Source organism: Elaeis guineensis, chromosome 8 (genome assembly GCF_000442705.2).
Source record: "Elaeis guineensis isolate ETL-2024a chromosome 8, EG11, whole genome shotgun sequence".
Lineage (NCBI taxonomy): Eukaryota > Viridiplantae > Streptophyta > Magnoliopsida > Arecales > Arecaceae > Elaeis > Elaeis guineensis.
The window spans coordinates 122,915,842-122,933,129 of record NC_026000.2 but is presented as its reverse complement, the minus strand read 5'-3'; the positions used below and the strand labels follow the sequence as shown (position 1 = coordinate 122,933,129).

At 41.4% G+C, this 17,288-nt stretch overlaps 1 pseudogene; it reads right to left on the bottom strand.

Annotated features, from left to right (window-relative positions):
- Positions 1–2,156: 2,156 nt before the first annotated feature.
- Positions 2,157–16,632, bottom strand: LOC140851223 (uncharacterized; annotated as a pseudogene).
- Positions 16,633–17,288: the final 656 nt, after the last annotated feature.

Genomic DNA, 17,288 nt, shown 5'->3' with positions numbered 1-17,288 from the left:
AAGTTCATGCTAACTATTTGAGTTTAGCTTCCATCTTTTTAAAGATGAAATTTTAGTATCTTCATATAAGCAATTGGTATCATGTTCTGGTTTGGTAGTTTCAAGCTCATTGCCAAATGGATGTGTATCAATTTCAGATGTAGTATAAGCTGGTTCAGATATAGTTTCAGATGTGTATCAGTTTCAAATAGATGTGTTCTAGTTCAGATGTATGTATGCATGTGTGAGTGTGTATATATGTGCCGTGACACTTCAAATGTCTTGATTCTTCAAGTGTGTGCCATGATGCTTCATCTACGTGCCACGATACGTCAACTGCATGCCACGATACTTCAACTATGTATCGTGATATGTCAACTACGTGCTATGATACTTGAAGTATGCATTTATTTAACTGTGTATGATATAAATTTAACTATGTACCATATTAATTTAATCATGTATCATGTTTAATTAACTATATACCATATAAAATTAACTATGTACCCTATAAATTTAACTATATATAGGCTTCATTTAATTATGTGTAATGTTCAATTAACTATATGCAATTTTAATTTAATAGTGTGTAGGATTTATTTAACTATGTATAGTGTTCAATTAACTGTGTACCATGTTAGCTTAATTGTGTACCATACTAATTTAACTATGTATCATGTTTAGTTAACATGTACCATGATACCGTAGATTGTGAAATATATATACTGATATTTTTGGAGCTATGCTACCCCTTATGGACACATCAAAAATTGGCCCTCTGTGCTGGACCTATGGCATACTAGGGGTCGATCCATAAGTCACCCCTGGCGTAGGCATCATCCCATGGGTTTGCCCCTTATGGCATGTCGGGTCAAAAATAGCATGCCAACATTCTTTTTTTAAAGAGAATGATCCAGTATTGAATTTAATTGTGTACAGTGTTGAATTAACTATATATGATATTAATTTAACTATATGCATGATTTATTTAACTATGTACAGTCTCAATTTAACTGCATGCAGGATTCATTTAACTGTGTGCAGTGTTCAATTAACTGTATACAATGTTTAATTAATTATGTATAGGATTCATTTAATTATGTGTAGTATTCAATTAACTATGTATAATGTTAATTTAACTGTGTAAAGGGTTCATTTAATTATGTACCATATTAGCTTAACTATATATGATATTAATTTAACTGTATACAGGATTTATTTAACTGTATGCAATCTTAATTTAATTATATACAAGATTTATTTAACTATGTACAGTCTTAATTTAACTTTATACAGGATTCAATTAACTATATGTAATATTCAATTAACTATGTGTAGGATTCATTTAACTGTATATAGAGTTTATTTAACTGTGTGCAGTATTCAATTAATTATGTACAATATTAATTTAACTGTGTAAAAGATTCATTTAAATATATACTATGTTAGTTTAACTATGTATGATATTAATTTAACTATATACCATGTTAGTTTAACTACATACTTAACTATGTAACATACTATGCACCATGATTTTAAGTATTGAATTAACTATGTACGATGTTAATTTAACTATATGCAGGATTTATTTAATCATGTATGATATTAATTTAACTATATACGATGTTAATTTAAGTGTATGCTAAGTTTAGTTAATTATATACCATGTAAATTTAACTGTATGCAATATTTCTTTAACTGTATGCAGAGTTTATTTAATTATGTGCAGTATTCAATTAACTATGTACAATATTAATTTAACTATGTAAAGAGTTCATTTAACTATGTACCATGTTAGTTTAACTGTGTATGATGTTAATTTAACTATATACCATATTTAGTTAACTACATACCATGATATCGTAGATTGTGGAGTGTATATTAGTGTGTGCCAAAAAGAGTTCAGACTCAAACCCTACCATGAGATATTAGAGTGACCTAGTACACAGCACTATTATTAATAGCATGCATTCTCTGCTGTCATTGTTTGATTCATAATTTAGTAAGAAAAAACATAAAATTTACAATAAGAAAAAAAAAGCATATGAGTTCAACCCCAAAGCAATTGAATAACTGAAAAAAGATACATATTGTTAGGTTTTACAAGTTCATAATAAATAACACTTTCATAATATTCAACCATTCTACTCCTTAGAAAACAACTCTAATCCGATATGTTATCTAATAACCTCATTATAAGTCCTTCTATTCTATCCTTCTTCCCCGCATCACCCACATTTTATATTTCTTGATGAATCCATCTGTGAAGCTCTTCTCTTCTTTCTAGGTCTGCCAAGATGAGTCTTCATAATAAAAGGTAAATATATATCTCATTTGATATACTCTGACTCAACTCAATATCAGAAATTGATTGATAGATTCTGCATATACTGCTCTATATATGTTAGCCCCGAAATAATTATTAGTGAAGTAATACAAAGATCTACCAGCCTTCCCAATGCATGCACATGCATGCTTACATAGCATCCAAAAGATTTGCCATTCTCCATAAGAACAAGTGCATTCTCGTAGGTCAGCCTTACATGAGTACTTTATGTCTTGTACATTATAAATCATGATGCTCGATGTAAAGATAGATAACTTTCGACCTTCTTCTACATTTTTGTGCAACACCTTTTTCGAATTGGGGCAAAAATGGGTTTGCATACTGTAACCTTAAATTCGTTGATCACGCATGAATTCCATAATTTGGAGTCTTATATGATCAACCATCTGGAGAATAGGAAGATGCCAAGCCTTCAGAATCCAACTGTTGAAACATTCTATCATATTAGATATCATGATACCCCAACATGGATTTGGAAAGACTACATTTGCCCAATTCTCCGACTTTGCATGCATCATAAAGTTACTTGTTCTTAGAGCGGCTACTATAAGTTTGCTGATTAGTTTTTGAAAAATGTTCAAATTTAGAGTATATAAAACAACATTAATAAATCAATCAATCTCTTCCTTTCAACTGCATGATAATGGACAAGCATCTATATGCACAACAATAAAAGGATGACAATGACTTAATAAACCTAGATATTTTGAAGATATACTTAGAAATTTAGAAGAATATGATGCATACCTAATTTTTATAATTATCTTTGACATGGCCGATGTTGGGATAGGTTCTCGTCACTTAACCGACCTCACCCAACCAACCTCAATCGGAGGCCACCATGGAAAAAGCTGACCTTATCAGAAGACAGTGGTCCCTAGGAAGTCGATCTCACTAGGAGGCCGACCGCATCTAAAATTTGAGGTCGATAAAAATATGACCTCGACATCACCTGGATGTGGCAACATTATCTAAGTTGAACACTACATCAGCCAACAACTAGCTTGTTTCTCCAGTGGCTTCAGTGAGAAATCAATGTACTTGCCTGTTGCGACAATTTTGATCCGAAGATCGGATCTTTCAGCTGTCTACGGTGTCTGATACTTCAGATCAGTTATCTACTGACCTGACTTTCCAACCCTACTTAACGAGCTCGGGACTGCTGGCAAGCGGTGCACTCACCCTAGACTGCTTCCAATCAATTTCATTTTGCTTCGGCTAGTGATTGATCTGGATATCGACATCAGTCAAACAGCGGACGGTCAAGTGAGGCTGCCATACGGTCATGTTGAGTAACATCAAGTCGCATCATCTTGAGGTCACACCCTAAGCACTCTGCTCTGCATCATGATAAGACACTATAAAGTCATTAATTATGTCACATGCTCGCGATAAGGCCCATCGCCGCGACCATTAGCATGTCGAAACTTTGCCTCACTCGCTCCTCCACCTCTTGAGCTAAAAACTGACTTAAGCATCAGAGTATCTTTGTCGGAGCCATCTTCGATGTAGGCTTTTCTTGCCGGTCTCTCCATTGCCACCAGACGCCGTCGACCGACCTTTTCGTTCGACTTGAGTTGACCTTGCTTCTATTCAGCACACCGTGAGCCCTCGCTCTTATTCTCGATTCTCTCAATTGTGCCCTCTCTCTGATGAGTGGTCCTTCTCCACCAATTCCTTGCCATCCGACACTCAGACATGATGATCTGACTATCCCATCAGAGATGAGCCGTAACAGCTTGACACATCAGGTAGGAGGGAGAAACATCCTTTCAGGAGCTACAATGGCCAAGACGAGAGTGCAAAATACTTCTCTTAGTTCTGCTAGACACTCATCACGGTGTGACACACTTTCGATGACCTTCGAGGAGCCGAGTGCCTGACGATCGGAGGAAACAGCAGATCAGCAACAGCTTGCTGTCTTGGTACAGCAAATCAGAGCATTGATGGAGGTTGTCCACAATCTTCAGCAAACTACGGAGCAGCAGCAATAGTAGCCATGGCGGACAAAGGATTCGACATTGTGGGACATGCCCTCTAGGCTCCCCAGCCCCATTCTCCATCTCGCTGCTCCCATCTGACGGCTTCTCAGCCCGTCCAGCGATCGCCACAACCTGACTCACAGTGCACTCTGCATGCCACTTCTAGTGATCGCCGGTCCCCTTCCGACCCTTCGATGAGCTTCACACAAGAGGAAGAGGTCACGGTCTCCATCAAGATCTTCTTCTGGGGAAGGTTCTACCTTCGAATATTCCAAACATCTTGATGAATCTTAATGGCAGTTGGATGATTACGACCTCAAGCTGAAGGACTTTGATCGCCACTTGAATCGGCTCTAGGTGAATAACCGAGATCCTACTGGTGAGCTCGATGTCAGCTCCCGTTCGTCCTTCTCTCGATGAATTCTCGATAAATGATTTCAGATCGGTTCAAAATGCCATGGGTGAAATCGTACGACAGCACCATCGATCTGCTCGACCACCTTGAGAGCTATAAATCTCTCATACTTCTTCAGGAGGTATCTGATGCCCTCCTCTGCATCAGCTTCCTGATCATCCTCAGAAAAATTGCTCGAATATAGTACTTTGGACTTCAATCGAAGAGTATCCATTCGTTCGACCAGCTCAGATAACTCTTCTTGGCATACTTCAATACCAATCGGAAGGCACCGCAGATATCTGACAATCTTTTCTCTATCAGACAGCAAGACGGAGAGTCTTTACAAGATTTTGTGGTGTGCTTCAACGTTACCACCCTAGAGGTCCAGGACCTTGACAAGTCGACGGCCATTGCGGCCATAAAGTGGAGACTACGCAGCTCCAAGTTTACTTATTCTCTGGACAAGATGCTTCTCCAGATGTTTATCGAACTCCTCAAGCACACACAAAAGTACATCTGAGCCAAGGAGGGCGAGAGGGACCAACGTCGATCTGAGGACAAGGATCCAAGAAGAAGATCAAGAAAGAAGGGACCTCCATGGGATCCAACCAAGCCCACACTAAGAGGGAGGCCCCATCTTATCGGTAAAGCCCGAGGCCAAAAAATTTTGGCCCCAGGTATGACTCCTATACCCCTCTAACTACTCCTCATGCACAAATCCTTATGGAGATAGAGAGGGAGGACTACCTTCGATGACCCCAGTTAATGAAGACAAGAGTAGCATTCCATAACCAAAGGTGCTACTATTGGTTCCACCGTGACTATGGCCATGACACTGAGAGGTGCATTGAGCTGAAGAACAAGATCAAAAACCTAATACGATGGGGATATCTCAGAAAGTACATGCAGGATCGATCTACACAGCTGTCGGGTGACTCTCAGCCTCTGCCACACCCCGAGAGGAAGCTCACACTCAACCTACGATGGGTGTGATCAATGTAATCTCTTTGTAGGACCAAGACTTCGGAGATCCGATGACTCAAAAAGCTCCCCCAAACATCGGCAATTAATGGATGACATCATTTTCTCCAAGAAAGATCTGCAAAGAGTCCGAACTCTTCATAATAATGCTATTGCTGTATCAATGACGATAGCTAATTATGATATAAAATGATGTCTTATTGATAATGAAACTCAACCGACATAATTTTCTATGATTATTTTTTTCGAATGCAATTTTTTATTGATCGACTTAAGCCAGTCAATGCTCCTTTGACCAGATTCATTGGCGACTCGATCAAGATAGAAGGAGAGATAAAACTTTCTCTTACTGCCGGACGACCACCTCGACAATCGATCGTGCAGCTCAATTTCTTTGTAGTCTAGATTCCTTCCACCTACAATGTTATTCTAGGACGACCCAGGCTGAACACGTTCTGAGCAATCATTTCAACGTATCACTTGCTCATGTACTTCCCGATGAAAAAAAGAACCAATGAAATGAAGGGAGATCAGTAGCTGACCCGATAATGCTACTTGACCATAGTCAAAAAAAAGAAAATGGCTGAAGCTCTTTCTATCGACGATGGACTAGACTAAAGGAAGGAAAAAAGTCAAGGAGAACCCGCAGAGCGACTCACCTCGGTACCCCTTAATAAGGAGGATCCGATCAGAACTATTCAGGTTGCATCTTCCTTAAGCGACGAACTGAAGGAGGAGCTGATTGACTTTCTGAGGAAGAATCAGATATCTTCATCTAGTCTACCTTAGACATACCAGGCATCCTACCTGATGTGATTGTCCACCGACTAAATATCGATGCCAAGCACAAGCTGATGAGACAAAAAAAAAGTTTCGCTCCAGAGCGACAGAAAATCATCGACGAGGAGGTCGATAGATTGCTAGCAGCCAACTTCATCCGTGAGGTGACCTATCCAGATTAGCACGTGAATATTATAACGGTCAAGAAAGCTAATGGCAAGTGATGAATATTCATTGACTACACCGATCTAATAAGGCTTATCCGAAGGATAGCTTTTCACTATCTTTGATTGATCAACTGATCGATGCTACATCGGACCATCAACTGCTCAGCTTCATGGATACCTTCTCCAGCTACAATCAGATCTGGATGGCATCGAAGGATAAGGAGAAGATGGCATTTGTCACTAACAAAGGCTTGTACTGCTACAAAGTTATACCTTTTGGTCTTAAAAATGTCAGGGTAACATATCAGAGGCTGATCAACAAAGTCTTTAAGAACCAGATCGATCGAACATGGAGGTCTACATCGATGACATGCTCGTGAAAAGTAAGGAAGCTGCTCTCTATATCAACGATCTGGCAGAAGCTTTAGATGTTGTAAGGAGACATTGGATGAAGCTGAACCTGACCAAGTGTGCCTTCGACGTCACGTCGGAAAAGTTTCTTAGTTTCATGGTGACGAAGTGAGGCATCAAGGCCAACTTCGAGAAGATCAAGGTGGTTCTCGATATGAAGCCCCCGACTTCTCGATAGGATATCCAGAAGCTGGTGGGATGCATTGCGTCTTTGAGCTGGTTCATCTCTAAGTCTGTAGAATGATGCCTCCTCTTTTTCAAAACTCTCAAGCAAATGAAATTCACTTGGATGGAAGAATGTCAGAAGACTTTCGATGATCTGAAGTGATACCTGAGTTCTCCTCTACTTCTGATAAAGCCAAATACCGATGATGAATTACTCATGTATTTGGCTGTGACTCCCGAAGCCATCAGCTCGATACTTGTCCGAGAAGAAAGCAAAACACCGATCTACTACATAAGTTGGATGCTACATGGGATAGAAGTCAGGGATCCTCAAATTGAAAAAGTGGTCTTCACAATCATCGCGATGACTCGATGACTGTGACCTTATTTTCAGACCCACTCAGTGAGGATTCTGATCGACCTCCTCCTGAGGACTCTACTTCAATGACAAGACACTTCAGGGAGAATGACCAAATGGGTGGTCGAACTTAGTAAGTTCGATCTCTCTTATATTCTGCAATCCTCGATGAAGGCTCAAATACTTACCGACTTTATTATTGAGTGCACTCTGACCGATGACGGCCTAGTCGAGGACTACCCCCAAAGAGAAACTTCAGAGCCTACATCGATTCTACATGTGGATGGAGCCTCAAATGCCTAAGACTGTGGTGCGGATCTCATTTTGACCAACATTGATGGGATAGTGATCGAGTACGCCCTTCAGTTTGGCTTCAAAACTTTTAATAAGCAGACTGAATACGAAGCTCTAATAGTCAGACTGAAGATCGTCAAAGATCTCGATATAAAATGTCTAAGGGTGTTCACCGACTCGCAACTGGTAGCCAGACAATCTCGAAGAAAATATGAGGCCCGAGATCCAATTCTCTCTAGGTATCTATAGAAACTTAGATCTCTGCAAATAAATTTTGATTACTTCGAGGTCTACCATATTCCCCACTCAAAAATATCCAAGCTAATTTTCTATCCCAACTCACCACATCTAGCTACGGCGAGTTGGAGAGGATCTTCATCGAGCATCTCAAAAATTCAAGTATCGAATCCGAGGAGAAAGTTCACCAAATTCAGATTGATCATGAACTGAGCTGGATCGATCTGTTCGTTGAGTTTCTGATCAACAAAACTTTGCTGGCTGATCCTATCGAGGCGCACCGAATGAGGAGACTAGCTGCCAGGTATGTGATCATCAACGACCAACTCTATCAGAGATCGATGTCTCTGCCCCTGCTCAAATGCCTTCGGCCCTCCGAAGCCGACTACGCTCTTTGAAAGATGCACGAGGGCAATTGCAGCAACCACTTAGACGGCAAGTCATTGTCCTACAAGGTACTGCAGCAAAGATATTATTGGCCGACCATGCAGAGGATGCTGTCGATCTGGTGCAGAAGTGTGATCAATGTCAGAGGTTTGCCAATATCCAAAAACTTCTGTCAAGTCAACTCACAATTATTTCGGCACTATGAGAAAGTACATCATTGTGGCCATCGACTCACCAAGTGGGTGGAGGCCGAACCGTTGGCATAGATAACGGAGAGGAAGACTATCGACTACCTGTGGAAATCCATCATCTGCCGCTTTGGTCTATCCAGAGTGATCATCACTGACAACAATCGATAATTCGATAATGCCAAATTTGAGGAGTTCTATGTAAAGTACCACATCATCCACAGATTTATCTCGATCAAGCACCTTCAATCTAACAGAGAAGCCAAGGTGACCAACAAAACTATTCTATAAGACCTGAAGACAAGAATCGATCAAGCCAAAGGATGTTGGACTGATAAACTTTCCAGCATCCTATGGTCTTACTGAACAACTTCTCGGATCTCGATTAGAGAGACCTTCAAACTGATGTTCGAGGCAGAAGCTGTGATCTTGGTTGAAGTTGGCCTGCCTTCGACTAAGGTGGAGCATTACAACGAACAAACTAATTTGAACAAGCAATGAGCTGACCTGGACTTGCTCAACGAGATCCAAAAATAAATTCAATTGAGGATAGCTTCCTACCAGCAAAGGATAGCTCAGTACTACAACTCCTGAGTTAAGCCCAAGATCTTTCAAGCTGAAGACCTGTCCTTAGGAGAGTCGAAGTCTTCAAACCGACTGAGCAAGAAAAGTTGTCCCCCAATTGAGAAGGTCCTTACAAGATTTCAGCGGTTCTACGATCTGGAGCATACAAGATTGAGAGCGTAGATGGCATGAAGATTTCTCAGACCTGGAATGCCAAGAATATACAGATGTATTATCAATAAGAACATCTTGTAAATGAAATTTTTTCTTTCCTACAATTCTATATTAAACAACTCAACTCTTAGAGGCTTAATCCTTGACTAAATTAGAGATCACCTCGGCCAAGTCTGAGGTACGATAATGACAAATCTTGGTCAAGGACCAAGGCTGCCTTAGTGAGATTCGAGGCACAACAAATGACGACGCTCCTCTACGATAGAATGGCCTACAACAAAAACCCTCATCAAAGCCCCAAGTCACCTTGGTGATTTTCGAAGTGCAGTGCGGTCAAGATCGTTGATGAGACATAAGATCACCTTGATAAAATCCGAGATGCATAGCAGTACTGATGAGATAGAGGTCACCCCAATAATATTCGAGGAGGAACTCCTAAGAAATCAAGAATCCCTTCCAAAACAAATCGATCATGACTTTGGCGAGACCGACACTACAGGGGGCAGACAACTCGGGATGTTCCTCCAACTCGAAAACTCCTCCAGACATCAGCGACTTGGTACCCGATGAGACGTTATTCAGCTAATGCCCGTTTAATGGAGCCATGGAGTCTGATAACTGTTAGCATGCCAGCTCTAACCGAAAGATCGCTGGAGTATAAGCTATAGTTCACAGTGCAGACCCAAGTGAAACCTGATGTTATTTGGCTAATACCTATTTAACAGAGTCATAGAGTCCGATGACTGTTAGCATGCCAGCTCTGATCGAAGGACCACTAGAGTATAAGCTACAGTTCACAGTACAGACCAAAGCAAAATCCGACGTTCTTTGGCTAATCCTCGTTTAATGGAGCCGTGAAGTTCGATAGCTGTTAGCATGCCAGCTCTGGTCGAAGGACCGCTAGAGTATAAGCTATAGTTTTCAGCACAGATCCAGACGAAAAAAATCATGGTTAGTAGGCTTATCCCCGATTGACCAAGGATCAGTTGATCCAAAATAAAGTGGAGATAGACCATGCTCTGTCTCAACCACCATACTTCGAACTTGACAAGATGCTCCACAAAATGAAGAGCCACGTATCGAAACAACAAGTCCACTGTGCATGACTTTCGAGGATGGTCATCAGAAAAAGCAACTCAAATCCGTACATTGATTAACTCTTTACGCTTGATGAAGACTACGTAATCGGACTCAGAAGTTGGGAGACAAGTGTTGGAGTAGGTCCTCGTCACTTAACCGACCTCACCCAACCAACCTTAATCGGAGGCCCACCGTGAGAAAAATCGACTTCATCAGAAGATCGTGATCCCCAGAAAGCTGGTCTCACCAGGAGGCCGACCTCGTCTAAAAACTAAGATCGGTAAAAGTATGATCTCGATATCATCTGGGCATGACGGTATTGTCCGAGTTGAAGACTACATCAGTCGATGATCGGCCTATTTTTCTAGTGGCTTCGACGAAAAATCGACGTACTTGCCTATTGCAATAGCCCTGATCAGGAGATCGAGTCCTTCAGCTGTCTACGGCGTCTGGTACTTTATTTCGATCATCTACCAACCTGAATTTCCAACCCTACTTAGCAAGTCCAAGATTGCTGGTACATGGTGTAATCATCCAGAACCGCTTTCAATTAATTTCATCTTGCTCCGACTAGTGACGAACCTAGATATCGACATCGGCCAAACAACGGGCGATCAAGTGAGGCTGCCATGTGGTCATGTTGAGTCACATCAAGTTGCATCATCCTGAGGTCACACCCTCAGAGCTTTGCTCTGTGCCATGATAGGACACCGCAAAGTCATTAATTATGCCATATGCTCGCAATAAGGCCCACTGCCATGAGGAGGTCGACGCCAAGCACAAGTCAGTGAGACAAAAAAAAAGTTTCACTCCCAAGCAACAGAAAATCATCGACGAGGAGGTCGATAGATTGCTAGCAGCCAACTTCATCCGTGAGGTGACCTATCCAGATTAGCATGTAAATATTGTAATGGTCAAGAAAGCTAATGGCAAGTGATGAATATTCATTGACTACACCGATCTGAATAAGGCTTGTCCGAAGGACAGCTTTTCACTATCTTTGATTGATCAACTGATCGATGCTACATCGGACCATCAACTGCTCAGCTTCATGGATACCTTCTCCAGCTACAATCAGATCTGGATGGCGTTGAAAGATAAGGAGAAGATGGCATTTGTCACTAACAAAGGCTTGTACTGCTACAAAGTCATACCTTTTGATCTTAAAAATGTCAGGGTAACATATCAGAGGCTGATCAACAAAGTCTTTAAGAACCAGATCGATCGAACATGGAGATCTACGTCGATGACATGCTCATGAAAAGTAAGGAAGCTGCTCTCTATATCAACGATGTGGTAGAAGCTTTCAATGTTCTAAGGAGACATTGGATGAAGCTGAACCTGACCAAGTACACCTTCGACGTCACGTCAGAAAAGTTTCTTAGTTTCATGGTGACGAAGTGAGGCATCAAGACCAACTTTGAGAAGATCAAGGTAGTTCTCGATATGAAGCCCCCGACTTCTCGATGGAATATCCAGAAGCTGGTGGGATGCGTTGCGTCTTTAAGCTGGTTCATCTCTAAGTCTGTAGAATGATGTCTCCTTTTTTTCAAAACCCTCAAGCAAATGAAATTCACTTGGATGGAAGAATGTCAGAAGACTTTCGATGACCTGAAGTGATACCTGAGTTCTCCTCTACTTCTGATAAAGCCAAATACCGATGATGAATTACTCATGTATTTGGCTGTGACTCTTGAAGCCATCAGCTCGGTACTTGTCTGAGAAGAAAGCAAGGTGCAAACACCGATCTACTACATAAGTCAGATGCTACATGGGATAGAAGTCAGGGATCCTCAGATTGAAAAGGTGGTCTTCACAATCATCGCGATGACTCGATGACTGTGACCTTATTTTCAGACCCACTCAGTGAAAATTCTAATCGACCTCCTCTTGAGGACTCTACTTCAATGACCAGATACTTCAGGGAGAATGACCAAATGGGTGGTCGAACTCAGTGAGTTCAATCTCTCTTATATTCTGCGATCCTCGATGAAGGCTCAAATACTTACCGACTTTATTATTGAGTACACTCTAACCGATGACGGCCTAGTCGAGGACTACCCCCAAGGAGAAACTTCAGAGCCTACGTCGATTCTACATGTGGATGGAGCCTCAAACACCTAAGACTATGGTGTGGGTTTCATTTTGACCAACATTGATGGGATAGTGATCGAGTACGTCCTTCGATTTGACTTTAAAACTTCTAATAATCAGGCTGAATACGAAGCTCTGATAGCTAGACTGAAGATCGTCAAAGATCTCGGTGTAAAATATCTAAGGGTGTTCACCGACTCGCAACTGGTAGCCAGACAATCTCGAAGAAAATATAAGGCCCGAGATCCAATTCTCTCTAGGTATCTATAGAAACTTAGATCTCTGCAAACAAATTTTGATTACTTCGAGGTCTACCATATTCCCCGCTCAAAAAATATTCAAGCTAATTTTCTATCCCAACTCACCACATCTAGCTACGATGAGTTGGAGAGGATCTTCATCGAGCATCTCAAAAATCCAAGTATCGAATCTGAGGAGAAAGTTCACCAAATTCAGATTGATCATGAACTGAGCTGGATCGATTTGTTCGTTGAGTTTCTAATCAACAAAACTTTGCTGGCTGATCCTATCGAGGTGCATCGAATGAGGAGACTAGCTGTCAGGTACGTGATCATCAACGACCAACTCTATCAGAGATCGGTGTCTCTACCCCTGCTCAAATGCCTTCGGCCCTTCGAAGCCGACTACGCTTTTCGAAAGATGCATGAGGATAATTGCAGCAACCACTTAGACGACAAGTCACTATCCTACAAGATACTGTAGCAAGGATATTATTGGCCAACCATGCAGAGGATGCTGCCGATCTGGTGTAGAAGTGTGATCAATGTCAGAGGTTTGCCAATATCCAAAAACTTCTGTCAAGTCAACTCACAACTATTTCGGCACTATAACCATTTGATCAGTGGAGAGTCGATATACTCAATCCTTTCCTACTTGTCAGTGGACAAAGAAAGTACATCATCGTGACCATTGACTCACCAAGTGGGTGGAGGCCGAACCGTTGGCACAGATAACGAAGAGAAAGACTATCGACTGCCTGTGGAAATCCATCATCTACCGCTTTGGTCTATCCAGAGTGATCATTACCGACAATGATCGATAATTCGACAATATCAAATTTGAGGAGTTCTATGTAAAGTCCCACATCATCCACAGATTCATCTCGATCAGGCACCTTCAATCTAACAGAGAAGCCGAGGTGACCAACAAAACTATTCTACAAGACCTGAAGACAAGAATCGATCAAGCCAAAGGATGTTGGGCTGATAAACTTTCCAGCATCCTATGGTCTTACTGAACAACTTCTCGGATCTCGATTAGAGAGACCTTCAAATTGATGTTCGAGGCAGAAGCTGTGATCTGGGTTGAAGTTGGCCTGCCTTCGACTAAGGTGGAGCATTACAACGAACAAACTAATTCGAACAAGCAATGAGCTAACCTGGACTTGCTTGACGAGATCCAAAAATAAATCCAATTGAGGATGGCTTCCTACCAGCAAAGGATAGCTCAGTACTACAACTCCTGAGTTAAGCCCAAGATCTTTCAAGCTGGAGACCTATCCTTAGGAGAGTCAAAGTCTTCAAACCGATTGAGCAAGGAAAGTTGTCCCCCAATTGAGAAGGTCCTTACAAGATTTCAGCGGTTCTACGATCTGGAGCATACAAGATTGAGAGCGTAGATGGCATGGAGATTCCTCGGACCTGGAATGCCAAGAATCTACGAATGTATTATCAATAGGAACATCTTGTAAATAAATTTTTTTCTTTCCTACAATTCTATATTAAATAACTCAACTCTTAAAGGCTTAACCCTTGACTAAATTAGAGATCACCTCGGCCAAGTCTGAGGTACGACAATGACAAATCTTGGTCAAGGACCAAGGCTGCCTCAGTGAGATTCGAGGCACAACAAATGACGACGCTCCTCTACGATGGAATGGCCTACAACAAAAACCCTCGTCAAAGCCCCAAGTCACCTTGGTGATTTTTGAAGTGCAGTGCGGTCGAGATCGTTGATGAGACATAAGATCACTTTGATAAAATCCGAGATGCACAGCAGTACTGATGAGATACGAGTTCATCCCAATAATATCCGAGGAGGAACTCCTAAGAAATCAAGAATCTCCTCCAAAACAAATCGATCATGACTTTGGCGAGACCGACACTACAGGGGGCAGACAACTCAGGATGTTCCTCCAACTCGAAAACTCCTCCAGACATCAGTGACTTAGTACCCAACGAGATGTTATTCGGCTAATGCCCATTTAATGGAGCCATGAAGTCCGATAACTGTTAGCATGCCAGCTCTAACCGAAAGACCACTGGAGTATAAGCTATAGTTCACAGTGCAGACCCAAGTGAAACCTGATGTTATTTGGCTAATACCTATTTAACGGAGTCGTAGAGTCCGATGACTGTTAGCATGCCAGCTCTGGTCGAAGGACCGCTAGAGTATAAGCTACAGTTCACAGTGCAAACCAAAGCGAAATCTGATGTTCTTCGGCTAATCCTCGTTTAATGGAGCCGTAAAGTTCGACAGCTGTTAGCATGCCAGCTCTGGCCGAAGGGCCGCTAAAGTATAATCTATAGTTTTCAGCACAGATCCAGACGAAAAAGATCATGGTTAGTCAGCTTATCCCCGATTGACCAAGGATCAGTTGATCCAAAATAAAGTGGAGATAGAGCATGCTCCATCTCAACCACCATACTTCGAACTTGACGAGATGCTCCACAAAATGAAGAGCCACGTATCGAAACAACAAGTCCACTGTGCATGACTTTCGAGGATGGTCATCAGAAAAAGCAACTCAAATCCATACATTGATTAACTCTTTTCGCCCGATGAAGACTACGTAATCAGACTCAGAAGTTGGGAGACAAGTGTTGGAGTAGGTCCTCGTCACTTAACCGACCTCACCCAACCAACCTCAATCGGAGGCCTACCGTGAGAAAAGCCGGCTTCATCAGAAGATCGTGGTCCCCAGAAAGCTGGTCTCACCAGGAGGCCGACCTCATCTAAAAACTAAGGTCGGTAAAAGTACGACCTCGATATCATCTGGGCATGGCGATATTGTCCGAGTTGAAGACTACATCAGTCAATGACCGACCTATTTTTCTAGTGGCTTCGACGAGAAATCGATGTACTTGCTTATTGCAATAGCCCTGATCAGGAGATCGAGTCTTTCAGCTGTCTACGGCGTATGGTACTTTATTTTGATCATCTACCAACCTGAATTTCCAACCCTACTTAGCAAGTCCAGGATTGCTGGTACATGGTGTAATCACCCAAAATCGCTTTCAATTAATTTCATCTTGCTCCGACTAATGACGAACATAGATATCGACATCGGCCAAACAACGGGCGATCAAGTGAGGCTGCCATGTGGTCATATCGAGTCACATCAAGTTGCATCATCCTGAGGTCACACCCTCAGAGCTTTGCTTGTGCCATGATAGGACACCACAAACTCATTAATTATGCCATATGCTCATAATAAGGCCCACTACCATGACCACCGACGTGTCGGACAAAGGGCATGCCCGCTGATGAGGCCATTTTAAAGATGCCCCCATGTAGCTCCGTATGATAAAACGTTATCAAAATACATCCACATCCTTTCATCCTTCACCCTGCTCTCTCTATAAATGAAGATAAGAGAAGACCCCCAAGAGATACGCATGCTCAAATACTCAGAGCTCGAAACTCTGTCTCACTCACTCCATCTCTTGAGCTAAAAACTAACTTGAGTGTCAGAGTATTTTCATTGAAGCCATCTCCAGTGTGAACTTTTTTTGTAGATCTCTCTGCTGCCATCGGATGCCATCAATCGACCTTTCCATCCGATTCGAGTTGACCTTGCTTCTGTTCAGCGCACCGTGAGCCCTCACTCTCGTTCTCGGCCCTCTCGATTATGCTCTCTCTTTGGTGAGCGGTCCTTCTCCATCAATTTTTTACCATCTGATCTCAGATGCGATGATCTGACTATCCCATAAGAGACAAGCCGCAACAGCGGATGCAATATAAGTGGTAGTTATCAGTAAAGTATTTCAATACTGATTTTATAAATCCTTGATGTCTATCTATCATAATGGTAAAATGATGCTCATGATAATCAATGCAAGACTCTAATGCTTCTTGCAATATTCGATGAAACCAATCTCAATTGTCATCATTTTCTATATCAACAATAGCATATACAATAGGAAATATATCATCATTCGCATCTTTGTCCGTAGCACCAAGTAAAACTCCTCCATCCTTATGCTTAACAAATGTTGCATCCATGAATATCAGAGGTCTACAACCTTTTATGAAACCATTGATTGAGGCTTTAAATGAAATGTGTAGATGTCTAAATCGATCTTCAATGGTTTCATACATCGCTACACTGTCGGGTTTGGTCTAAAGACTAGCATTATAATACCATCATATCCTTTCATAAGATACTGACCTCTCACTATAAATCTCCTTGATAGCAATCTTTTTTTCATGCCATGCTTGATGATATGGCAATTCCATACCATATTCATGATGAATATCTTTTACAATATCAATCAGTCTATATAAAGACATATCTTGAAGTTTCTCCTTAATAATACTATATTACCTCATATTGATTACCACTTTAAGAGATTCGGTCGAGGATACACAATGAGATACAACCATCTCAATTATCGCAGCTTTTAACTTCAAATATATTTCATACATATTCCTAACATCCTTATCCACGATGAGCTTAACAA